The sequence below is a fragment of the Salmo salar genome, chromosome ssa16 (assembly GCF_905237065.1).
Source record: "Salmo salar chromosome ssa16, Ssal_v3.1, whole genome shotgun sequence".
Classification (NCBI taxonomy): domain Eukaryota; kingdom Metazoa; phylum Chordata; class Actinopteri; order Salmoniformes; family Salmonidae; genus Salmo; species Salmo salar.
The window spans coordinates 34,624,576-34,652,111 of NC_059457.1; the positions used below are offsets into that span (position 1 = coordinate 34,624,576).

At 43.9% G+C, this 27,536-nt stretch overlaps 1 long non-coding RNA gene across 1 annotated transcript; it reads right to left on the minus strand.

The window, feature by feature from the left end:
• Positions 1-884: 884 nt before the first annotated feature.
• Positions 885-27,267, minus strand: LOC106573686 (uncharacterized). Its single transcript, XR_001321401.2, has 5 exons — positions 27,103-27,267; positions 26,840-26,932; positions 2,814-2,903; positions 2,528-2,599; positions 885-2,317 (listed from the first exon to the last, which is right to left on the minus strand). It is a non-coding gene; the product is annotated as an uncharacterized lncRNA (long non-coding RNA).
• Between the last annotated feature and the right edge of the window lie 269 nt (positions 27,268-27,536).

Consider the following 27,536-nt stretch of genomic DNA (forward strand, 5'->3'; position numbering starts at 1 on the left):
AAACCATGATTATAACGTCATTACGAATCATGCATTTTTTTTTACAGTTGATAGGAATATGTTAGTTAAAGTAGACAAACGATTATGCATATTCTTTTTATCATAAAGTTAATTTACGAAAATCGCGATTTAGCAAGCTAGCTGACTAGCTAACATTAGCCATTAAAGTAGACAAACGATTATGCATATTCTTTTTATCATAAAGTTAATTTACGAACATCGCGATTTAGCAAGCTAGCTGACTAGCTAACATTAGCCAGCTAGCTGGCTAGCTTTATGGGTGTTTAAAAAAAAAAAATTACATTTTATTTCACCTTTATTTAACCAGGTAGGCAAGTTGAGAACAAGTTCTCATTTACAATTGCGACCTGGCCAAGATAAAGCAAAGCAGTTCGACAACATACAAAAACACAGAGTTACACATGGAGTAAAACAAACATACAGTCAATAATACAGTAGAAAAATAAGTCTATATACAGTGTGAGCAAATGAGGTGAGATATGGGAGGTAAAGGCAAAAAAGGCCATGGTGGCAAAGTAAATACAATATAGCAAGTAAAACACTGGAATTGTAGATTTGCAGTGGAAGAAAGTGCAAAGTAGAAATAGAAATAATGGGGTGCAAAGGAGCAAAATAAATAAATATAGTAGGGTAAGAGGTAGTTGTATGGGCTAAATTATAGATGGGCTATGTACATGTGCAGTGATCTGTGAGCTGCTCTGACAGCTGGTGCTTAAAGCTAGTGAGGGAGATAAGTGTTTCCAGTTTCAGAGATTTTTGTAGTTCGTTCCAGTCATTGGCAGCAGAGAACTGGAAGGAGAGACGACCAAAGGAGGAGTTGGCTTTAGGGGTGACCAGAGAGATATACCTGCTGGAGCGCATGCTACAGGTGGGTGCTGCTATGGTGACCAGTGAGTGGAGATAAGGGGGGACTTTACCTAGCAGGGTCTTGTAGATGACCTGGAGCCAGTGGGTTTGGCGATGAGTATGAAGCTAGGGCCAGCCAACGAGAGCGTACAGGTCGCAGTGGTGGGTTGCGACATGAGTATGAACTTGTCATTCTGGTAGTTTAATGTTTTGGGGACTCCTGAAACAACCAGCAAACCAGGCTGTCGTCTTGTGAAACAGTGGATGTAAAGAATCTAGCTAGCTAAAGCATTTACTGCAAATTGAATGTACAATTGTGTAAGCTTGCCTTGCTGATATATGCAATGCAGATAGATGAAATAACGTAGCTAGCTAACTATTTTCTTGCTTATTGTGCAGTGGAGGATAAAAATACCTGAATGCCTATGGATGTGTAGCTAGCTATGTAGCTGGTCTGTGTATGGACCCTAAAACGTTTGGTTTACATAGTAGTTCAGAACCTAGCTATGAACCTCAACTATCATAGCCAGTTGTATCAACTTCAAAACAGTGAATGACATTGATGAAGCCTATGGATCGACTAGAATGTAATATAACTTTGTGCCAAGGATGCAAGTCGTATATACGTGTAGTTATTACCATACATGAGATCCCCACATTGTAGCCTGTACATTTAATATATTCACTGATCATGTACTCTACCATGGCAAATAAAGGTGCAGTTCAGGTATGAATGTCTTTGAGATCATTTCAGTCATATCCAATAACAGGCGTATCAAATTCCAGTCTTTGAATGATGCTGTGTCTGCATGTATGCATTACAATTATACACTTCAACAGTGTTTACCAATCTTGGTCCTGGGACATCAATGGTTACACATGATTTAACTAGTTAAAGGTTGATTTGTAATTCATATATACAGAAATAAAATTGAAAAACAGTACACTACACTTCCTATGCATCATGTAAATACTCTAAAACCGGTTCATCTCAATATCTAATTTCCTTCATTTGCGTTGATCTGATAAACACAGGATAGGTGTAGTATTTCATCGAATAAGAGAAATAATTACACCCAGTAGAGAATGTGAAATGCTTAATTGAAAGAAGTTAATTATCCAAGTGTTATAAATACATGCATTATAAATATTATAATTGTAATATTATAAATACAAGTTCAATCTTTACTTCAATGCACATCTGTTGTGCACAAAAACAGAGGAAGAAAGAGGTGGCGAGAGAGGTGTAAAATACAGAAAGGGAAAGAGGTAAGAAGAGGAGCAGGGAAGGCAGCATATGACTAATGAATCTCAGTGCTACCCTAATATTCTCTCAGTTCATCACAATGACATAACCTTTGGGCTGACTAGAGACACTATTATTTTAAGAGCGGGTGAGGTGGCGATGACTGGACTGGGGGTTGGCATCCTCTCTCACATCAAAACATGCCTGTAGACGAGAGACAGATGGAGGGAGAGAGATAGCATGTTTAAGCCTTGTTTTGTTTTTTTGTCTAACACTGTCAGTCATAATCAGGAGGTGAAATGCAAAACTGACCTTGGATCATTAACTCTGGGACTACTGCATCTCTATCTGTATTTCAATGTAAAGCATCTCTTTAATAATACTTCCTCTTGGCCTGACCAAGTAACCTCTCACCTCTGATCATGCTGTGCCCTCTATGTAGCAAGTTCAGATGCAGGAGGGGTTCACAGACACAGCTAATATAACCTAGAAGTGAAGGAGAGAGACTGTTATTGAGAAAATAAGGTAGTTAAAGGGACAGTGTTCAACAGGAATCTGTGTGTGTGGTCTCACCTGGTGTCCACACTAAGTGGCTGCAGAGTACTTTATGCTGAAAAACATGAATGGACACACGAGGACAAACAATATAGAGTAGTATGACCGACAAGAGCTTCTGGACATCAGAACTGCGATTACTCACCTCCAGATTAGACTAAGAGTTTTTCTTCGATGAGTCGGACAGGGGGGAGATACTGCAGACACCCGACCAGGCCCAGATCCCCAGCATTCGCTGGAGAAGGAAACAGAGATTTCGCGGAAAAAGATCAGGGTGCCTTGTGAGGATCAGGCAAAGAGTGGCTAATCTGTGTTTGCCTTCCGTCCTGCTAGCTAACGTTCAGTTTCTGGAAAATAAATGGGACGAACTGAAAGCACGTATATCCTACCAACGGGACATTAAAAACTGTAATATTTTATGTTTCACCGAGTTGTGGCTGAATGACGACATTAAGAACATACAGCTGGTGGGTTATACACACTATCGGCAGGATTGAACAGCAGCCTCTGGTAAGACACAGGCTGGGGGCCTATGCAGTAGCGGATTGAGCACCGGGAGAGTTCCCGGTGGGCTGGTCAACCTCTGGGCCGGTGGGCCGCCTGCCTTTTACATTTTTTACGACTAATAAAAAAGTTGGCAGCCTACCGGCAACACGGGCCAACCCCGAGGTCCGTTGATCTGTTCCAAACTAATAGACTGACTACACCGCTCGCGTGGCATGCATTCGCTCGCGTTGCAAAATAAATTTAGAAATCTGTTGTTCAATTATTGCACCCATACTGCTCGTGCGCGTCAACGAGCGTCTGTGTTGCCAAGGGCTAAAATAGAACTCCTTTCTATTTCTGGCGCTGATTGCACTGCAAGTCCTGCCTCTCCTCTTTGGTTTATAGAAGCAGGTACCCACGTGCCATCTCCTCATTGGTTATACCCACGTGGGTGATTTAAAGACGAAATGTTTTGCCGGTTGTCGTGGTAATACTATGAAAGTGTAGATGCCAATCACCATATAAGTTCAAAGATGAAAAAGCCGGAAGGAGGAGAGAGGACTAGAAACGATTCGGTTGGCCGTTTTATGTGTGGATTAATTAATTGTCACATTGTGTGGATTAATTGTGCATTTCAGGTAAAATAACAACTCAATGTTTATATCCCAGAAAAAAATTGCTAGCAACAGCAAGCTAGCTAAATAGGACAAATTAGCTAGCAAATGCAAGCTAACTAGCTAAATTGCCATACATGTTTAATGCTTTTCAACCTGTCCCCAAATTAATGTCATTGGTTCAGAGTTTGTTTTGATATTTTAACCTGCGTGTCGTGATCGCGTTTGGTGTAGGGGGACAAAATAAATGTATGCACGATGGCACAGTCGGTTTGGGTTCCGTATTACGTCTATACAAGCCTTAGCCCCGCCCCCTTTGTGTCACTCACACTCACATTGACACTGACAGTGACAGCTCGAAAAACTAGCTACAATAGAAAATGGAAAAGCAGAGTAAAAAAAACGTAAGGCTGGGGTTGAAAATTTAAGAGTCAAAAGTCTTCACTCAAATGCAAGTAAATGTAAAAACGAACAGACTTATTCGGTAGTAGTACTACTAGTACCACCGATTCTAACATCGAAGTGCTAGACCGGCAAGAGGAAGATGCCACAACCCGGTTGGCGGGTAAATGAGTAGACGGAGAGGACAGCGAAGCCAAAGATAGTGCAGCCGAAGTGGTAGATATGTGCAGAAATGTGTTACAAATACAACATGTTTGACACAGAAGTTGTCATGGAGAGAAGAGGACCAAGGCGCAGCGGGATTGTGGACACTCATGTTTATTAAATAAAACACGTAAAGCATCCACTTGAAAAAAACAATAAACAGTACTTACAAAAGCAACAGTCTTGCAGGCACATACAATGCAGTGCAAGGACAACCACCCACAACCCCAAAGAAAAACACACACACCTATATAGGACTTCCAATCAAAGGCAACTCAACACACCTGCCTTCAATTGGAAGTCCCAATCACCAACACAACATTTAACAAACACAAACCACCTGCCACATCCTGACCAAGACTAACACAATTACGCCCTCTGCTGGTCAGGACGTGACAGTACCCCCCCTCAAGGTGCAGACCCCGGGATGCACCTAAAAAAAGAAAAACACAAGAAAATCCCCAATACCCCAACAAAACCAACAAACAATAACCCCTAAACAATAAGGGAGGGAAGGGAGGGTGGCTGCCGTCACCGACGGCACTGTGCTACACCCTCCCTCCCCAACCCACCTATCCTGGAGGTGGCTCAGGTGCAGGACGTGGACCTTGCTCCACCTTCGGCGTCGCCCACTTCGGTGGCGCTGCTAGCTGCGCCGGGCAGACGGGCCACTTGGGCTGACCCTGGCAGACGGACCACTCGGGCTGGGCCGGAGGACAGGAGGGCCACTCGGGCTGGGCCGGAGGACAGGAGGGCCACTCGGGCTGGGCAGGAGGGCCACTCGGGCCGGGCCGGAGGGCCACTCGGGCCGGAGGGCCACTCGGGCCGGGCAGGAGGGCCACTCGGGCCGGGCCGGAGGGCAGGAGGGCCACTCGGGCCGGAGGGCAGGAGGGCCACTCGGGCTTGGCCGGAGGGCAGGAGGGCCACTCGGGCTGATCCTGACTGACGGGCCACTCTGGCAGCTCCAAACAGGCAGGGCACTCTGGCAGCCCCGAACAGGCGGGCCACTCTGGCAGATCCGGGCAGTCGGGCCACTCTGGCAGTTCCGGGCAGTCGGGCCACTCTGGCAGTTCCGGGCAGTCGGGCCACTCTGGCAGTTCCGGGCAGTCGGGCCTCTCTGGCAGTTCCGGGCAGTCGGGCCACTCTGGCAGTTCCGGGCAGTCGGGCCACTCTGGCAGTTCCGGGCAGTCGGGCCACTCGGGCAGTCGGGCCACTCGGGCAGTTCCGGGCAGACGGGCCACTCGGGCAGATCCGGGCAGACGGGCCACTCGGGCAGACGGGCCACTCTGGCGGCTCCTGACTAGCGGGCGGCTCTGGCGGCTCCTGACTGGCGGGCGGCTCTGGCGGCTCCTGACTGGCGGGCGGCTCTGGCGGCTCCTGACTGGCGGGCGGCTCTGGCGGCTCCTGACTGGCGGGCGGCTCTGGCGGCTCCTGACTGGCGGGCGGCTCCTGACTGGCGGGCGGCTCCTGACTGGCGGGCGGCTCTGGCGGCTCCTGACTGGCTGGCGGCTCCTGACTGGCGGGCGGCTCTGGCGACTTCTGACTGGCGGGCGGCTCTGGCGACTTCTGACTGGCGGGCGGCTCTGGCGACTTACGACTGGCGGGCGGCTCTGGCGACTTACGACTGGCGGGCGGCTCTGGTGACTTACGACTGGCGGGCGGCTCTGGCGACTTACGACTGGCGGGCGGCTCTGGCGACTTACGACTGGCGGGCGGCTCTGGCGACTTACGACTGGCGGGCGGCTCTGGCGACTTACGACTGGCGGGCGGCTCTGGCGACTTACGACTGGCGGGCGGCTCTGGCGACTTACGACTGGCGGGAAGCTCTGGTGACTCTTGACTGGCGGGCAGCTCTGGTGACTCTTGACTGGCGGGCAGCTCTGGTGACTGTTGACTGGCGAGGCTGGGCTGACGCACTAGACTCCTGATGCGTGGGGCTGGTACTGGACGTGCCAGCCTGGAGACACGCACCTCAATGCTAGTGCGTTTAGCGGGAAACACCGGACCGTAGAGGCCCACTGGTGGTCTTGAGCGCAGGGTTGGCATCACCCCTTCAGGCTCGATGCTCACACTCCCCTGGCACATGCGGGGCGCTGGTACTGTGCTTACCGGCCTGAAAATGCCAGGCCTCACCACAGCACCTACCCCAAAGCACGGGACCTGTCCAGTGTGTTTTCTTCCAAAAAGGGTACGGGGAGCTGGCCTGGGGCTCCAATCTTGCCCCGCCAAACAGCCCTTGTGCCCCCCCCAAAAAAATTATTGGGGCTGCCTCTCGGGTTCCCTTAGCTCCCTTAACTTGTCCTCCCAGAATCGTCTTTCGTCCTGCCATGTCCATTCATCCACCCTGTTCTCCTGTGGCTTCCTCCTCTTCCGCTGCTTGGTCCTTTGGAGGTGGGTGGTTCTGTCACAGAAGTTGTCATGGAGAGAAGAGGACCAAGGCGCAGCGGGATTGTGGACACTCATGTTTATTAAATAAAACACGTAAAGCATCCACTTGAAAAAAACAATAAACAGTACTTACAACAGCAACAGTCTTGCAGGCACATACAATGCAGTGCAAGGACAACCACCCACAACCCCAAAGAAAAACACACATACCTATATAGGACTTCCAATCAAAGGCAACTCAACACACCTGCCTTCAATTGGAAGTCCCAATCACCAACACAACATTTAACAAACACAAACCACCTGCCACATCCTGACCAAGACTAACACAATTACGCCCTCTGCTGGTCAGGACGTGACAATGTTATATCAGAATTTGAGTGAAATGCAAATACTATTGGTCAGCTACTGCTGTGTAAACGTACCAGAAAGAAAGAATTGAGGTAAAGATGTACAGTAACTGGGTGTTCAAACTAGCGGAAAAACTCAAATTTGACGCCTAACAAAGCTCTGATTTCGCCATCCTGTGGGGATTTTGTAGGAAATGGCAATCACTTGAGTATCAGTGATTTACTGTCGTATAATTTTACTTAGCTCAAATAAGCATTTTCATTTGATTCTGCTTGCTTTTGCCTTTTCGTTATAAATGCTACTTTGCATTAGACATACACAAATGTTAATTAGCTAATTTTATTTAATGTCTATACAGCCATTGGTTGCAAATAGTATACATGTTGTAAAACCAATCAAGTCCTTTCCCTCTCAAATTCATATTTTGTGCGGGAGAATATGGCTACAGTGATTTGCTACTGTAGTTATGATCCTCATCACCACGGTTCCTACCACTTCGCCTCTTACTAGACAACGCATTGAAACTCAACATCATGCCAACAGTCCGGTGTGAACGGTGAGTAAAGCCACAAAAAACCGTGTTGTGTTGTCATTCATTCACTTGATATTAAATAGTGGGACTGCTGCTGTGTTTTTGTAGTTTTTCACAATTGGGCCTTTATTAGTTAATGTATTGTAGCGACCCGCACAGACAGTTGTGGGTTATGTGTTAGGCTATTAGTGGGTTGTGTCGTACTTACCACGGGGTCATGCCAATCAACCTGCTATCTGGCAATCACGGGAATGCCTGGAATGTTCTGATACCGGGCAGCCTGGTGCTTGGCGGAGTGGCGTGGAGGGGGGTTGGGCAGGGGGATGGAACATTGGAAGTTAAGACCGGGTTTAGCCATTGTTCTCTCTCTTACGTCTGGGCTTCACAAGAGAAGGTCACGGTTGGTTTGTAGTGTACCTTTCATTTATTTGGCGTGGGCTACGGCCAAACAGTAGCCTGTGTTAAGTTGGGTTAATAAACCGTCCATTCGTTAACTCCATCCTCTGTCTGGACAATTGTTCCTTCATGATCTAGTCAGGTCATTACAGTATATATTATTTTATTCATATCCAGTTTGATAATAGGTCCAGCCCAATTTCACTGGGAGTGAGCATTGATCTTGATGACAGGCCCAGTCCAGTTTAGTGGAATTGAGAGCCAGGGAAGGCCAGGATGCCAGACCAACTTTTGATTATTTCAAGAGACCCAAGTCAGATGACCTAAAAACATTTTTTTTGTTTCCACCCTATGCATGAATCTAAACCTTTTCTGTTTGGAAGACTGCACCAATCGGAAATGGCTGTCATACAATGAAGAAAGCCATGCGTTATACTGTTCAATTTGTATGGCATTTGCGAAGCCTACTGACAGCAATATTTTTATGAGTGGAATGACAGATTGGAAACATGTTCATCAAAGGGTAGAAGAGCACGAGAAGAGCAATATGCACAGAAGTAGTGCTGAGGCATACTTTTTAAGGTCCTCCAAAGCAGACATTCAAAGTCTAGGTCCCAAGAAACAAATATCTTCTGTTGAATCTGACAATTCATCTTGATGGTTGTACAATCATCTCAAATAAAACTGTGAAGGCCCTCTGCGTTACTCTGGACCCTGATCTCTCTTTTGACGAACATATCAAGACTGTTTCAAGGACAGCTTTTTTCCATCTATGTAACATTGCAAAAATCTGAAACTTTCTGTCCAAATATGATGCAAAAAAAATTAATCCATGCTTTTGTCACTTCTAGGTTAGACTACTGCAATGCTCTACTTTCCGGCTACCCGGATAAAGCAATAAATAGACTTCAGTTAGTGCTAAACACGGCTGCTAGAATCTTGACTAGAACCAACATTTTTTATCATATTACTCCTAACCTAACAGCTAACCTACAAAGCATTACATGGGCTTGCTCCTACCCATCTTTCCGATTTGGTCCTGCTGTACATACCTACACTACGGTCACAAGACGCAGGCCTCATTATTGTCCCTAGAATTTCTAAGCAAACAGCTGGAGGCTGGGCTTTCTCCTATAGAGCTCCATTTTTATGGAATGGTCTGCCTATCCATGTGAGAGACGCAGACTCGACCTTTAAGCCTTTATTGAAGACTCATCTCTTCAGTAGGTCCTATGATTGAGTGTATACTGGCCCAGGTGAGTGTGAAAGTTAAAGGAAAGGCACTGGAGCAACGAACCGCCCTTGCTGTCTCTGCCTGGCCGGTTCCCCTCTCTCCACTGGGATTCTCTGCCTCAAACCCTATTACAGGGGCAGAGTCACTGGCTTACTGGTGCTCTTCCATGCCATCCCTAGGAGGGGTGCGTCACTTGAGTGGGTGTCGTGATCTTCCTGTCCGGGATAGTGCCCCCCCCTTGGGTTGTGCCGTGGGGGAGATCTTCGTGGGCTATACTCAGCCTTGTCTCAGGATGGTAAGTTGGTGGTTGGACATATCCCTCTAGTGTTGTGGGGGCTGTTCTTTGGCAAAGTGGGTGGGGTTATATCCTGCCTGTTTGGCCCTGTCCGGGGGTATCGTCAGATGGGGCCACAGTGTCTCACGCCCCTCCTGTCTCAGCCTCCAGTATTTATGCTGCAATAGTTTGTGTCGGGAGGCTAGGGTCAGTCTGTTATATCTGGAGTATTTCTCCGGTCTTATCCGGTGTCCTGTGTGAATTTAAGTATGCTCTCCCTAATTCTCTCTCTCTCTTTTTCTCTCTTTCTCTCTCTATGAGGACCTGAGCCCTAGGACCATGCCTCAGGACTACCTGATGACTCCTTGCTGTCCCCAGTCCACCTGGTCTTGCTGCTGCTCCAGTTTCAACTGTTCTGCCTGCGGCTATGAAACCCTGACCTGTTCACCGGACGTGCTACCTGTCCCAGACCTGCTGTTTTCAAGTCTCTGAAGACAGCATGGGGGGTTAGAGAGATCATGAATGATCAGCTATGAAAAGCAAACTGACATTTACTCCTGAGGTGCTGACCTGTTGCACCCTGTACAACCACTGTGATTATTATTATTTGACCCTGCTGGTCATCTATGAACATTTGAACATCTTGGCCATGTTCTGTTATAATCTCCACCCGGCACAGCCAGAGGAGGACTGGCCACCCCTTATAGCCTGGTTCCTCTCTAGGTTTCTTCCTAAGTTCTGGCCTTTCTTGGGAGTTATTCCTAGCCACCGTGCTTCTACACCTGCATTGCCTGCTGTTTGGGGTTTTAGGCTGGGTTTCTGTACAGCACTTTGTGACATCAGCTGATGTAAGAAGGGCTTTATAAATACATTTGATTGATTGATTGAGATGTCTGCCCATAGAGGGCAGGTAAGCAGAAGGCAGGTGCTGTAACGTGTCGTAGACATAGTGAAAGTCATTGGCAAGAGGGGGCTCAGTTACAGGGGGATGCAGTCTGAGGCTGTGTATATGCACATGTCTTTAATCTGGTTTTGTCTGACACAACGGAAATTGTCTAAGCAAGTGGGTCACTTTTTTCTCTCCTTAACGACATTGCTGTGTTACTCCGTGAATCCTACCAAAGGATGGATGTGTGGAAGAAGAAGAGCCAGGACACGCGACACAGACACCTATCTCCAATCAGAGAAACAAGCTGGTGGGCTAAGGATAGTGCTTTGAAGAAGGTCCTTTGATCCTTTGGAAAACCAGACCAGGGTCTCTATGTTGAAGTACTCACACTATCAGCCATACAAGGACAGGCCAACATGAAGACAACTGCTCGGGTGAAGGCAAGAGGATTTACTGAGGCTCTTCTCCAGTATGAGACGATACTGACAGCTCAAATATTTCTTCGGATATTTGAGAACACATCACCACTGTCCAAATACCTGTAGACAAGTGGGATGGACATCCTGTCTGCAGATCGAATGGTTGTGGCTACACAGGAAACCCTGAAAGGCATGTCAAGAGACTTTGACACCATTAAGGCAACTACAGACACATTTGTTCAGTTTGCAAATAAGAAGAAAAAAGAACAGGATGAGGACAGAGCTGGAGGAGTTGGAAGCCACTCTACCGCAGAAAAGGGCAAGTAATAAGAAAATCATGTCTGGAGAGATGGCTCAAGATGAAGCTTTGACAGAGGCAGAGTGCCTATAAAGTTCAAGTCCACAATCAAATTATGGATACAGTCACAGATAGTATCCACAGGTGATTTCTGTCTCATGGCATTCTATATGCTGACCTAGCCCTTCTGGACCCTAGAAACTTCTCCCAAATAACATCCAATGGTCTTCCAGAGACAACCCTTCAAGAGATCAGCAAATGTTTGCTTCGATTTGATAGCTGAGCAACTGTTGACAATTTGCAGTGTGAGCTGAGGAGCCTCACTGTACAGTGGAAAAGACTGAAAAGTTCAGGATTGGAGGAATACATGACCAGGACAGTGGAGGATGGCCCTGATGGAAATGAAGATGAGGTGGAAATGAAGAATAAATGCTGCTGATCCTGCAAAGAATGTCCACTGTGTTGTTACCAGATGCTGAGTTCCTACTCACCCTCTCAGTTCCTACTCACCCTCTCAGTTACCCAGGTAGCTTGTGAGCAAAGTTTCTCTACTTTAAAGTATATCAAGAGCAGACTCAGGAGCACTCTCTCACAGAACACCTAGAGGCCTTCATGCTGATGACCACCGAGAAGGACATCCTAATGGCCCTGGATACTGACATGGTGATCGATAGAGATGCAGAGAAAAGCAAGCTGTTGAGAAAATTGCTCCTCCCATAAGGTAGTTGTGACATATTTCCTATAACTTGCTTACGTACCATTATTTTACTCCTACACTTCTAATGTCTCTTTTTCCTGTCTGTAATATTGCTATCCAATACTTTGACAGAGTGGAGCCAGCCAGCTGACCCTGAGCAGCAGTTAGACAGTTCTATGTTTCAGTGAGTATTGTGGATATTATAGCATCGATATCTAAGGAAGTCTTGAGGTTTTGCTCGCCTGAGGTAGAGTATCTTATGATAAACTGTAGACCACACTATCTACCTAGAGAGTTTTCATCTGTATTTCTCGTAGCTGTCTACATACCACCACAGACCGATGCTGGCACTAAAACCGCACTCAATGCCAACGCCATAAGCAAACAGGAAAACGCTCATTCAGAGGCGGCGCTCCTAGTGGCCGGGGACTTTAATGCAGGGAAATTTAAATCAATTTTACATAATTTCTATCAGCATGTTAAATGTGCAACCAGAGGGAAAAAAAATCTAGACCACCTTTACTCCACACACAGAGACGCGTACAATGCTCTCCCTCGCCCTCCATTTGGCAAATCTGACCATAATTATATCCTCCTGATTCCTGCTTATAGGGCAAAAATGAAAGCTTGAAGCACCAGTGACTTGGTCTATAAAAAAAGTGGTCAGATGAAGCAGATACTAAACTACAGGACTGTTTTGCTAGCATAGACTGGAATATATTCCAGGATTCTTCCGATGGCATTTAGGAGTACACCACATCAGTCACTGGCTTTATCAATAAGGGCATCGAGGACATCGTCCCCACAGTGACTGTACGTACATACCCCAACCAGAAGCCATGGATTAGTCAACATTCGCACTGAGCTAAAGGGTAGAGCTGCCGCTTTCAAGGAGTGGGACTAACCCGGAAGCTTATAAGATATCCCACTATGCCCTCCGACGAACCATCAAACAGGCAAACCGTCAATACAGGAATCGTACTACACCGGCTCCGACGCTCGTCGGATGTGGTAGGGCTTGCAAACTGTTAGACTACAAAGGGAAGCACAGCCGAATGCTGCCTAATGACACGAGCCTACCAGACGAGCTAAATAACCTCTATGCTAGCTTCGAGGCAAGTAAGACTGAAACATGAATGAGAGCATCAGTTGTTCCGGACGACTGTGTGATCCCGCTCTCCGCGCCGATGTGAGTAAGACCTTTTAAACAGGTCAACATTCACAAGGCCGCAGGGCCAGGACGTGTACTCCGAGCATGCGCTGACCAACTGGCAAGTGTCTTCACTGACATTTTGAACCTCTCCCTGTCTAAGTCTGTAATACCAACATGTTTCAAGCAGACCACTGTAAACCCTGTGCCCATGAACACTAAGGTAACCTGCCTAAATGACTACCGACCCATAGCACTCATGTCTGTAGCCATGAAATGCTTTGAAAGGCTAGTCATGGCTCACCTCACCACCATTATCCGAGAAACTCTAGACCAACTCCAATTTGCATACCGCACCAACAGATCCACAGATGATGCAATCTCTATTGCACTCCACACTGCCCTTTCACACCTGGACAAAAGTAACACCTATGTGAGAATGCTATTCATTGACTACAGCTCAGTGTTCAACACCATAGTGCCCTCAAAGCTCATCACTAAGCTAAGGACCCTTGGACTAGACACCTCCCTCTGCAACTGGATCCTGGACTTCCTGACAGGCCGCCCCCAGGTGGTAAGGGTAGGTAACAACACATCCGCCACGCTAATCCTCAACACGGGGGCCCCTCAGGGTTGCGTGCTCAGTCCTCTCCTGTACTCCCTTTTCACTCATGACTGCACGGCCAGGCATGACTCCCAACACCATAATTAAGTTTGCTGATGACAACAGTGGTAGGCCTGATCACCGACAACGATGAGACAGCCTATAGGGAGGAGGTCAGAGACCTGACCGTGTGGTGCAAGGACAACAACCTCTCCCTCAACGTGATCAAGACAAAGGAGATGATTGTGGACTACAGGAAAAGGAGGACCAAGCACGTCCCCATTCTCATCGACGGGGCTGTAGTGGAGCATGTTGAGAGCCTCAAGTTCCTTGGCGTACACATCACCAACAAACTAACATGGTCCAAGCACACCAAGACAGTCGTGAAGAGGGCATGACAAAACCTATTCCCCCTCAGGAGACTGAAAAGATTTGGCATGGGTCCTCAGATCTACAAAAGGTTTTACAGTTGCACCATCAAGAGCATCCTGACGGGTTGCATCAATGCCTGGTATGGCAACTGCTCAGCCTCCGACCGCAAGGCACTACAGAGGGTAGTGCGTACGGCCCAGTACATCACCGGAGCAAAGCTTCCTGCCACCCAGGGCCTCTATACCAAGCGGTGTCTCTATACCAGGGAAGTCCTAAAAATTGTCAAAGACTCCAGCCAGCCTAGTTATAGACTGTTCTCTCTATTACCGCACGGCAAGCGGTACTGGAGCGCCAAGTCTAGGTCCAGCTTCTACCCCCAAGCCATAAGACTCCTGAACAGCTAATCAAATGGCTACCTATTTGCACCCCCCATGCTGCTGCTACTCTCAGTTATCATTTATGCATAGCCACTTTAATAACCCTTTTTATTTATTTTACCTTTATTTAACTAGGCAAGTCAGTTTAGAACAAATTCTTATTTTCAATGACAGCCTAGGAATAGTGGGTTAACTGCCTTGTTCAGGGGCAGAACAACAGATTTGTACCTTGTCAGCTCGGGGATTCAATCTTACAACCTTTCGGTTACTAGTCCAACGCTCTAACCACTAGGCTACGCTGTCACCCTACCTGCATGTACATAATTACCTCAACTACCTCGACACCGGTGCCCCCGCACATTGACACATTGACTCTGAACCGGTACCCCCTGTATATAGCCCCGCTATTGTTATTTACTGCTGCTCTTTAATTATTTGTTTTTCTTATCTCTTACTTTTTAAAATTTTTTATAGGTCTTTTCTTAAAACTGCATTGTTGGTTAAGGGCTTGTAAGTAAACATTTCACTGTAAGGTAATACCTGTTGTATTCGGCGCATGTGACCAATAAAATTTGATTTGCTGCCATAGTTATATTAGAAGTGCCCATCCAAGAAGGCTCAAGGTCATTGGCCGGAGATAAAATGATGTCATATCACGTTATAGCTACTGTAGATTTGATTGGACTGATCAAGGCGAACATCATACTTACACAATCTTAGCTAGCAGTCATCATCATGAATCAAGTCAACAATCTACTAGAAAATCATTTTCAATCCTTGTCATATGAAGATAAATTATGAAGAGAAATGATAGATTAAACGGATCGGTGCTCATCGGCCATTGGACATAAACATTCACAACAAGTCGGAAATCGCAAATTCAACAATGAATGGTTTGGAAGGAATTCGTGGCTAACTTCAAGCATTGCAAAGCAATCACAAGCCTGCTATTCAGTGGACTGGGTGTGTGGTCCAAGTCTGTGTTTAAGGGTCTCTTTTCCAAGCTTAAAATGATAAACATTCAACACCATGGGCCAGAAAAGGTGGAATACATTGGCCATGCTGTCAATCCAGCATGACTTCAGCCACGTTCAAGACAACTGGGAACTCTGATAAAAATTTGCTCCGACTGGGAAAATACGTTTGAACGGTCATCCAACTTGGAATTCCAAGCCGGGAACTTGGGCCTCTTTCTAGAGCTCCGACCTGAAGATCACTGACTTCATGATTCAACCTTGTTTTTTTCAGAGTTCCCAATTGTCTTGAAAGCACTATAAATCCAGAGAATGCCAGACTTTGATGACCAAGTTTGATGACAAAATTTGCCCACGAAGGACCGCCGCTCCACCTTCCTATTTAAGTGAGCACAGCACAACAAGGGGAGTCCAAAAATGTGTTGTATGCTGCTGCATAAATTATGTAATATGCCAGGGAGATATGTATACTGTAGCTAAGAAAGTAATACTAAGTGTATATTGTAGTAAGCTGTTAGTAGCCCATGTCCTCACCCTAATAATTTGGTTCCTTTCCCCCTCATAATTTAGCCTACTGTTCTGACTTGGTGGTGCACATGTAGCCTATAGCCTATTTTAGAGAAATGTAATTATTGAATTTAGTAAGAGCTTTCATTGTCTGCTTATATGCCCCCTTTATTTATTTATTTATTTGCGGGTTCTGACTTGGTGTACAAGGAGAATACTATAAGAACGACCCATGTTCTGAATTCTGTCGCTGTACATTTCAAAAGTGCTGAACAAATAGTTATATTGACTACGTCCGTCCTAGCTCGCTCATTAATATCTTAATCAAAATTATCGATTGCCTCTTATCCACTCATCGTCCACTTATGCCATAGTTTGTATTTGAGGTCAACCGATTATGATTTTTCACTGTCGATACCGATTATTGGAGGACCGGAAAAAAAGCCGATATCGATTAATCGGACGATTTTATTTGTTTATTTATTTGTAATAATGACAATTACAACAATACTGAATGAACACTTATTTTAACTTAATATAATACTGTTAGGGTTTAACCAACTATTTGTTTGCATAACCTATATAATATAACAAAGAAGTTATGCTATAATATTAAGTTTATACTCTATATGATAAGAGCATACTGCTGTGTGAGAGGAAGTGGCTCATGGGATGGTGGGTCATGTGGAAAGAATGCAGATGCTGTAAATCAGGGTTTTGGAAGAGCTTGTTAAAAGATAACGGCAATTAACAGGATATGGGTGAAATGTATATGCGGGGGGGTGTCGGGGTTTTAGAGAACTGTGCATTGTGCAATCACAAGATAAGTCAACTGCCAAAGATAATAACTACGCCCGGCAATAGGATGTGTCTCGAGGTTGGGACCAACCTGCACGCCAACGATAGGATGAGTAAGATTAAACCACGCTCATCCTCCCTCTGACAGGCCAGCAGTGAGTGGGAACTATCTCTGTCAGAGTATTTAATGAAAAGCAAAGGATGTGTCACTCAGTTCTCTGTCTGCCCTGCGTGGTATTTCAGTGAGCCCGTATATAAGAACATCATATTTACCATTCAAGTGTTTGCATTAATTAAAATACAAAGAAATCAGAAGTTACTCTGTGCTGACTATTTTGTTCTGATACCAGATTCGAATTGACGCAACCCAACAATACATAAATACTATCAATTTAGCCACAAATAAATAATGAAACATGTTCAATTTGGTTTAAATAATGCAGAAACAAAGTGTTGGAGAAGAAAGTAAAAGTGCAATATGTGCCATGTAAAAAAGCTAACGTTTAAGTTCCTTGCTCAGAACATGAGAACATATGAAAGCTGGTGGTTCCTTTTAACATGAGTCTTCAATATTCCCAGGTAAGAAGTTTTAGGTTGTAGTTATTATAGGAATTATAGGACTATTTCTCTCTATACGATTTGTATTTCATATACCTTTGACTATTGGATGTTCTTATAGGCACTTTAGTATTGCCAGTGTAACAGTATAGCTTCCGTTCCTTTCCTCGTTACTACCTGGGCTCGAACCAGGAACACATCGACAACAGCCACCCTCGAAGCAGCGTTACCCATGCAGAGCAAGGGGAACAACCACTCCCAAGTCTCAGAGCTAGTGACGTTTGAAACGCTATTAGCGCGCACCCGGCTAACTAGCTAGCCATTTCACATCGGTTACACCAGCCTAATCTCGGGGGTTGATAGGCTTGAAGTCATAAACAGCACAATGCTTGAAGAATTGCGAAGAGCTGCTGACAAACGCACAAAGGGGCTGTTTGAATGAATGTTTACGAGCCTGCTGCTGCCTACCATCGCTCAGTCAGACTGCTCTATCTATTTTAGTGGCTTTGCTGGCATGCATCATAATTTTTGTTTGCCCCACAAGATTGACATGCTGAAATCGCAACGTTGCATGCTGTGTTTAACGGAATCGGCTAGATTGCGCACACGGTGAAAAACAAATGCGAGGGGACAATGTTTGAAACTCTAGTAGATTTAGATCACTTTTGAGGATGTTCCAGTATTTCAGTACAATGGATTTGAGGCAACTACCACATGGGCTGTACTCTGTGGGGGCGTTTTGTCCTGATTTCTGTTAGTGCCAGTAAGTAGGCTTTGACGTTCAGTCTCTCTAGCATTGGTTAAATTATGTTTAAATTATGTTTAGAATTTGATTATCTTTATCATTGGCAATTGTCTTGTGGTGTAATACATGCAGGGCTGTTCATTGTTCATTACTGTACAATGCTACATATAGTGAGAGGTGGTCTCATTGAGAAGTCATTAGTGTCAACAGCAACCAACAGGTTGAATAGCTATAAAACCAGCACCTTTTTCTAAAGGCCCCTTGTGGTTGGTCATGTCTCGATGGGATACAACATTTGTCAAATTGATGTAAAATGAAAAAAAATGAAAAGTGCATTTTAGCTAAATGTCAGCGATATGACACACAAAGTAAACAACTAAGAGCTTTGGAGAGCGATGCTGAACTTCTCAGCTGTTTTGGTCCCCGTTAAAAGAGTATGTTCGGTCCTCCGTATGAGTGTGAAGCGAACATGTGAGCTTGCGCAGATACTATTTTTGGCTGTGTGAGAGCGAAGTCTCGCAATATCTGCGTTGCTGCTCGTGCAACGTCATTTTGCTGACTCTCCCGATTACCTAATTCTCCTAACTTGCTCCATTAATTCTCCTAACCTGCTGCGTAAGTTCTCCTAACTTACTACGAAAAGACAATTTTGAAAAAAGCTGTATCTCATCTAGACAAAACCCTTGTGCGTCACACCTTTACTTCAGCCATGAAGGAAAAGCACATGTGAAGTAATAGGATAACCACTATGATATCTAGTTAAGTGATATATCCTCCAAAGCCGGTGTTTGGAGGATATATTGGCACGGTGTTGTTAGTGCCAATATATCCTTCAAACACTGGCTTCGAGGGCATTATCACTTTTATACAATGGGTTACCAACATATTAAAATAATGATTGACATATTTTCATAAAAAATGTTATTTTGATGAATTTATTCATACTATTTCATCCTTCCATGAGATATACAGTTGAAGTTGGAAGTTTACATACGCCTTAGCCAAATACATATAAACTGTTTTTCACAATTCCTGACATTTAATTCTTGTAAAAGTTCCCTGTCTTAGGTCAGTTAGGATCACCACTTTATTTTAAGAATGTGAAACGTCAGAATAATTGTAGAGAAAATGATTTATTTCAGCTTTTATTTCTTTCATCACATTCCCAGTGGGTCAGAAGTTGACATACACTCAATTAGTATTTGGTAGTATTGCGTTTAAATTGTTTAACTTGGGTTAAACGTTTCGGGTAGCCTTCCATAAGCTTCCCACAATAAGTTGGGTGAATTTTGGCCCATTCCTCCTGACAGAGCTGGTGTAACTGAGTCAGGTTTGTAGGTCTCCTTGCTCGCACACGCTTTTTCAGTTCTGCCCACAAATGTTCTATAGGATTGAGGTCAGGGCTTTGTGATGGCCACTCCAATACCTTGACTTTGTTGTCCTTAAGCCATTTTGCCACAACTTTGGAAGTATGCTTGGGGTCATTGTCCATTTGGAAGACCCATTTGCAACCAAGCTTTAACTTCCTGACTGATGTCTTGAGATGTTGCTTCAATATATCCACATAATTTTCCATCCTCATGATGCCATCTATTTTGTGAAGTGCACCAGTCCCTCCTGCAGCAAAGCACCCCCACAACATGATGCTGCCACCCCCGTGCTTCACAGTTGGGATGGTGTTCTTCGGCTTGCAAGCCTCCCCCTTTTTCCTCCAAACATAGCGATGGTCATTATGGCCAAACAGATCTATTTTTGTATCATCAGACCAGAGGACATTTCTCCAAAAAGTATGATCTTTGTCCCCATATGCAGTTGCAAACCGTAGTCTGGCTTTTTTATGGCGATTTTGGAGCAGTGGCTTCTTCCTTGCTGAGTGGCCTTTCAGGTTATGTCAGTATAGGACTCGTTTTACTGTGGATATAGATACTTTTGTACCTGTTTCCTCCAGCATCTTCACAGGGTCCTTTGCTGTTGTTCTGGGATTGATTTGCACTTTTCGCACCAAAGTACGTTCATCTCTAGGAGACAGAACGCGTCTCCTTCCTGAGCGGTTGTAACGGCTGTCGTGAGAGAGAGTAGACCAAGGTGCAGCGGAGTTAGTGTTCATCATTGAATATTTAATAGACGAAAGAACACTATACAAAAATAAGAAAACCGACAGCCAAACAGTCCTGTCAGGTGCAAAACACTAACAGAAACAATTACCCACAAAACCCCAACGGAAAAACAGGCACTTATGTGTGACTCCCAATCAGCAACAACACTCTACAGCTGTGCCTGATTGGAAGCCACATGGCCAAAATCAATTAAACAAACCAACATAGAAAAATGCACAGAACGCCCACCCAATGTAACACCCTGGCCTAACCAAAATAAAGAACAAAAACCCCTCTCTATGGCCAGGGCGTTACAGCGGTATGACGGCTGCGTGGTCCCATGGTGTTTATACTTGCATACTATTGTTTGTACAGATGAACGTGGTACCTTCAGGCTTTTGGAAATTGCTCCCAAGGATGAACCAGACTTGTGGAGGTCTCCAATTTTTTTCTGAGGTCTTGGCTGATTTCTTTTGATTTTCCCATGATGTCAAGCAAAGAGGCACTGAGTTTGAAGGTAGGCCTTGAAATACATCAACAGGTGCATCTCCAATTGACTCAAATTATGTCAATTAGCCTAACAGAAGCTTCTAAAGCCATGACATCATTTTCGGGAATTTTCCAAGCTGTTTAAAGGCACAGTTAACTTAGTGTATGTAAACATCTGACCCACTGGAATTGTGATAAAGTGAATTATAAGTGAAATAATCTGTCTGTAAACAATTGTTGGAAAAATTAGTTATGTCATGCACAAAGTAATGTCCTAACCGACTTACCAAAACTATAGTTTGTTAACAAAAAATGTGTGGAGTGGTTGAAAAACTAGCTTTAATGACTCCAACCTAAGTGTATGTAAACCTCCGACTTCAACTGTAGTCCCGACACAAATATAGGGTTGCTACCGAAGCCGGCTGGTCATTCTATTGGTTCGGTTACTAGAGACACGACCCAGTCATTACGTCTTTTTGTTCTAAATCCAGTCGTTCGTTCCAAATGTTCCGTGCCATGATGGCGGGCAACGTTCTTATCCCTTGCTTGCTAGCTAGCCAACTTTGGCTAATGCAGTTTTGTGAAACAGTGCAGCCAGAATAACAGCAAAGTAACTTCATTTGCATTTGTTTAAGCTGTTTTCTAGTTATTTTTTATACATCAATTAAATATTAGCTATTGATGTGCGATTTCACCTGGCATAGAACATTTGCTCTCTCGCCAGGCCACTGTTCAGAAGAGATAGCCAACTACACAGCTAATACAATCACTTTAAACGGAAGCTAGAATGACAGCAAACTAAATCAAATCAAATACAATTGTATTTGTCACATGCGCCGAATACAACAGGTGTAGACCTTACAGTGAAATGCTTACTTACAAGCCCTTAACCAACAATTCAGTTTTAAGAAAATATCCCCAAAAAAGTAAGGGATAAGAATAACAAATAATTAAAAGAGCAGCAGTAAATAACAATAGTGAGGCTATATACAGGCGGTACCGGTACAGAGTCAATGTGCGGGGGCACCGGTGTCAAGGTAATTGAGGTAATATGTACATGTAGGTAGAGTTATTAAAGTGACTATGCATAGATAATAACAGAGAGTAGCAGCAGTGTAGAGGGGGGGGGGGCAATGCAAATTGTCTGGGTAGCCATTTGATTAGAACAACTAGCTGCATTTTGTGTTTTCTATTGACATTTCTTTATATATCCATAAAAATTATGCTGATTCATGATTTCGACTGCCTGAGACGTTCATTACCATGGGACAGCTGGACATCGAATTTCAATATTGAAACAATCTTTGAAATGTCAGAGAGACAGACAGCAAGGTTATTACAAATCTCCGCTGTTGAAAACCAAATGCTAGTCTAAAAGAAATGGGAGACAATGTCTAGATGCTTTTTTTTCCCCCTCATCAATCTGTGACCAAGCAAAAAATGTTTGTTTTTTTACATTTTTGCAAATGTATTAAAAATAAAAACAGAAATACCTTATTACATACGTGTTCAGACCCTTTGCTATGAGACTCGAAATTAAGCTCAAGTGTATCTTGTTTCCATTTATCATCCATGAGATGTTTCTACAACTTGATTGGGGTGGCAGTTAGTCTAGTGGTTAGAGCGTTGGGCCAGTAACCGCAAGGTTGCTAAATCGAATCCCCAAGCTGTCGTTCTGCCCCGAACAAGCTTAGCAAACTTAGCTTTACCATCTATGCCAAAAGCCTGAGCCTCTAATGAAGATAGTAGAACTGTCGTCAACACATGCTTCAGTATTCCCCCACCCCTCTCTAGGAGCATTCATCTACTACCATCTACGCTGCGGCAAATGCCTGGGCTCCTGACAGGGACAATAGAACTTTCATCACTGCATGTTACAATAGTAAAACAATCTGTTTGTCACCTTGCCAAACAGATTCTATGTTGAATTTACTCTTTGAGATGTTCTAACAAGCATGTGTATCTGTAGTTGGTGCTCTTCAACTCTAAAATACACTAGACTGTAGACTATAAGACAAAACCTACAAAGAAAAGATAACAGGCAAATGCATATGTGGTCTCAATGAGTATGGTTACATGCACACAATAATACGATTATTGTGGATAGTCAGATTAATATAATAGTTCATTTAAAACATTTATGATTTGCACAAAGAATGATTTCCCTAAAAATCCTGTTTACATGGACACTTCTGAAATCAGGCTAACTGATGGGACTTAAATAAATGCCGAAAATCTCCAATCAAAATAAACGTTTTACCACAATGTCCATGTTATTTTTGCAAAGCATTTTTTATAGGCAAACCTGTAACGTCCAGTAATGGATACCAACAATCATTGGTTATACTCTATCACTTTATCTTGTGTACAATCTGTAGTCAACTCTAACTAAGCATATTGGCAGGGATGTGTAATTTGTTGTTTGAAATGAATGAGTCCTGCCTTGATGACTGTGTATTAGCTTTACAAAGTTGTATAGATTTTTGTAGTCTTAAATTATTACTTGGAGTAATGATAGCTAAAGGTACCTGTCTCGGAATGGAATGATAGCTTTATCACTATCTGCTCCTGCTAGCTAGCAAAAGGTCTACTTGCTGTAGCTACAATAGCTAGCTACATTGCTAAGGTTGCTACATTCTAAGAAAGTTGAAAGAGTTATTTTACAGCTTGCATTGATGGTATCATGTAGATACCATAAATAAAAAAAGACTTTACATATAGCAGTTTCTTCTTCTTCGGTGGAGTTTAAACCTCTGGGATCGTTCGGGACACCTCGCCAACAGCCAGTGAAATTGCAGGGCGCCAAATTCAAACAACAGAAATCTCATAATTAAAATTCCTCAAACATACAAGTATTATACACCATTTTAAAGATAAACTTCTTGTTAATCCAGCCACAGTGTCCGATTTCAAAAAGGCTTTACGGCGAAAGCACACCATGCGATTATGTTAGGTCAGCGCCTAGCCACAGAAAACCATACAGCCATTTTCCAAAGGAGGAGATGTGTCACAAAAGTCAGAAATAGCGTTAGAATTAATCACTAACCTTTGATGATCTTCACCGGATGGCACTCCCAGGACTCCATGTTAGACAATAAATGTGTGTTTTGTTTTATAAAGTCCAAAAACCTCATTTGAAATTAGCGCGTTATGTTCAGAAATGCATTGTCTCAAACAAACATCCGGTGAAATTGCAGACAGCCACATCAAATTACAGAAATACTAATCAAAAACATTGATGAAAGATACAAGTGTTATACATAGGATTAAAGATAAACTTCATGTTAATCCAGACGCTGTGTCCGATTTCAAAAAGGCTTTACGGTGAAAGCACACCGTGTGATTATGTTAGGTCAGCGCCTAGCCACAAAAAAACAATACAGACATTTTCCAACCAAGGAGAGGTGTCACAAAAGTCGTTAGCGTTAAAATTAATCACTTACCTTTGACGATCTTCATCTGATGGCACTCCCAAGTCTCCATGTTAGACAATAAATGGTTGTTTTGTTCGATAAAGTTCATCTTTATGTCCAAATACCTCCTTTTTGTTCGCGCGTTTAGTCCAGTAATCCAAATGCACAAAGCACGGGCACAAAGTCCAGATGAAAAGTCAAAAAAGTTCCATTAAAGTTAGTAGAAACATGTCAAACGATGTATATAATCAATCTTTAGGATGTTTTTAATCATAAATCTTCAATAATATTCCAACCGGACAATTCCATTGTCATTAGAAAGGAAAGAGAACGAGCGTCGTGCTCACGGCCACGAGCGAGACTAAACTAATGTCTTTCAGCTTGTTGAAACAGCTCTTATTCGATCCCCTTTCACAATACAAGCCTGAAACAACTTCTAAAGACTGTTGACACCTACTGGAAGCCTTAGGAAGTGCAATCTGACCCCACAGACACAGGATATTGGATAGGCAATCAATACAAACCTCAGATTTCCCACTTCCTGGTTGGATTTGTCTCAGGTTTTTGCCTGTCATATGAGTTCTGTTTTACTCACAGACATTATTTTAACAGTTTTGGAAACTTTAGAGTGTTTTCTATCCATTATATGCATATCCTAGGTTCTGGGCCTGACTAACAGGCAATTTTCTCTGGGCACGCTTTTCATCCAAAATTCCGAATGCTAAAAAAGTTAACGGCAGTTGGCATACAATATGTTGCATTACCACCATCCAACTGGACTATAGTATAAAGCCATTATACTTTGTAATACAAAATGAGAAAAGGGGACAAGGAAAAAAACATCCTTCCAATTAAACCCACTACCCCATTCCAATACTTTGACCCTATCTGCAGCTGCACCATGCCAATGGCCTGGGAGGATGACTGGACACCACCCACTACTCAACCCACGACTTCTTCAGAAGTCGTCAAATCTTGTACACCCAAGTATTTCTCTGCAGCTGCCACCACAATATCTATTTTCTGTGATTTACATTCCATTTCTGCAATATAGTTGATACCCATTGCTATGAGCGCTAAGAAGCCAACCTTACTGAAGCATATATCCCTCTGTGCTGGCACAGATCTACTACTCAGAAGGATCCTCTCAGGAGCCCTCACCCTTGACCCATCCTCCTCTACTTTCTTCACTGCCTCAGCATAAAACACCTTCTGTACTACTCTGACTGTGGCCAACTCAAACACTTCCAATCCTCAGCAACATGGGCACACCTACAGTTGACACACACAACTTTTTCCGCCAAAACTACAAAATCCTCCACAATCCATGTTCTCCTGCACACTTCCCACATCTTGGAATCACCCTCCTACACACTGCTGTGGCATGACCATAAACGTGGCAACTGAAACACTGCAGTGGATTCGGCACAAAAGCTCTAACAGAATAACTCATATATCCTAACATGACTTTGTAGGGTAAAGACTGATTAAAAACTCAAAAGGCCAGAATGTGACACCTCTGTTCCACCACGTTCCCCACCAGGTTTGCGTCGCACCAAACGACAGGCGTCACAAACACCAGGAATCTTCAACTTCGATTGCTCCACCTCTACACTTAACACTACCCCAGAAATCACTCCTTTCAATAGTACCCTATTCCTAAGAGCAAAGCATGAAACAGATATTGACTCGAGTTGCGTGGCACGGAGCACCCGCTCCCTCTGGGCGGAAGAAACACAAACAAACATCATAAGTCCACTTCGGGTTACCTTCACCGATTTAACAGTACTTTTCCACCAAACCTGATACCACATATGGTTCAGCCAAAAGTCCTGGATCCACTTTCTCCAAGAATCTCACTCCCACTGGGCAAAACTCATCTTTATCATAACCATGTCCATCGATGCAAGGCTCAGGCTCCGAGCTCCTCATCACACCTTCCAACTCAATTAAATCTCCCTCATTCACTTCCATTTCACCTCCAGAACTGTCTGGCAGACGTCCCACTATGTTTGCACTTGATCCCAGTCTTCTTCGACACACCATCTCCCTTTTTATCGCCATCTTCATCAAATTCTAATTAAACCTCTGCTTTCCTCATTCTCTTCGACCTCTTCTTCCTCTTTTCCTCCTCTGAAATTCACCTTTCCGTGTCCCTGTCCCAATATTCCTCTTGTCCTGGCTTTGCTAGCGGCCCGGTGGCATCCCAACGTAACTCCATCTCCTAATCGTCCTGCTCACCCCGGAAACATGCCTTCTCCGGGCAACGACATTTTCAGAGCATGAGCAGTGGCACAATTCCCTCCCATAGCAGTTTGTTAGACGGAGATCTCGTTCAAGCTGTAACCAGCTGTGTTTAGTACCTTAGATACAGAGAACGTTATTGGCAGACATGATCAGCAGAGATGGTACTTGGATAGTACACAAGTTTTTTATTAATTGTATTTCTTTTTTCTTTTTTTGGGGGGGGGGGTCTGCAGCACCCTCAGCACCCCTATTTCCCGTGGCTATGGGTTAGCGGTTTAGTACTTTGCAGCGTTTGCCTGTCCAGATAGCGAACATAAAAGTAAGTATTTAGAAAAAAATTGCAAGAATTGACATTGCCAACAAATGTAAATGTGTTCAGAATAAATAAATGTATCGAATATGTAAAAATAAAACAACAACAAAAAACAGCTCCTCCCTTGCCAGGGACCGATCATCTCGAAAACTAGTTTTGGCCACTGAGCTAAAGGCTTCGGCCCTCCACCTATCACGAAATATACTTAATTTAATCCATGCTCGAAAGAATACAAAGGGTGACAGTACAAGGTGCAACAACAAAAAAAGACCATACATTTCGGCATTATGCTTCATCAGTGCTATACAAAGCATTGATTACGTCTCCTTGACATTATCGTTTACCTGATGATGTTTTTGTTAAAGTATGATGGGAGTCCATGGGTCACTGGTTTGCCTGGGAGGGGGTCCCTGGGCAAGAAATGGTTGTGAAGTCCCCTGAATGATTGTGGTAAAAAATAACAAAGGACTATGAATTTAAACAAACATGTTACCTGAACATGTAATATAACGCAGTAATAACGTTACAGAGAACAATAGGAACTACTACTAACAGTAATAGTAAACACACACAAATCTCAGCCATAACAACAATAACCACTACTCACTTTTACACGCGCACTCCATGAACACACTACCATAAATCCCACTCTTATGTCAACTGAAAGGAACAGTCATGGGGACTGACTACATATATAGGGATCCAAGAGCACCGGGCCTTATTAGCTAGTGCAGATGTCCATCCATGACCAGCCAATCAGATGGTGAATGATGAGCTCATGTACAGAGTATGGGGCAACTGGGCACCAGACGCTTGTCTTGAGATCGCGGGCTAAGCGCTGATCGATATGTCCTCACTTGAGGAGAGCCAGACTCAGCGGAGCCAAACATAAATAATTGCGCACAAAAAAAACTCTGTCAATTAAATGGTGTCCTGCAGTGCCCTCATGGAATTCTCTACTACAGTGTAGTAATGTATGTAACGTTATTTCATATACACATACTATTTTTTGTCAAATATGTTTGCAAAATATGGTTGCTG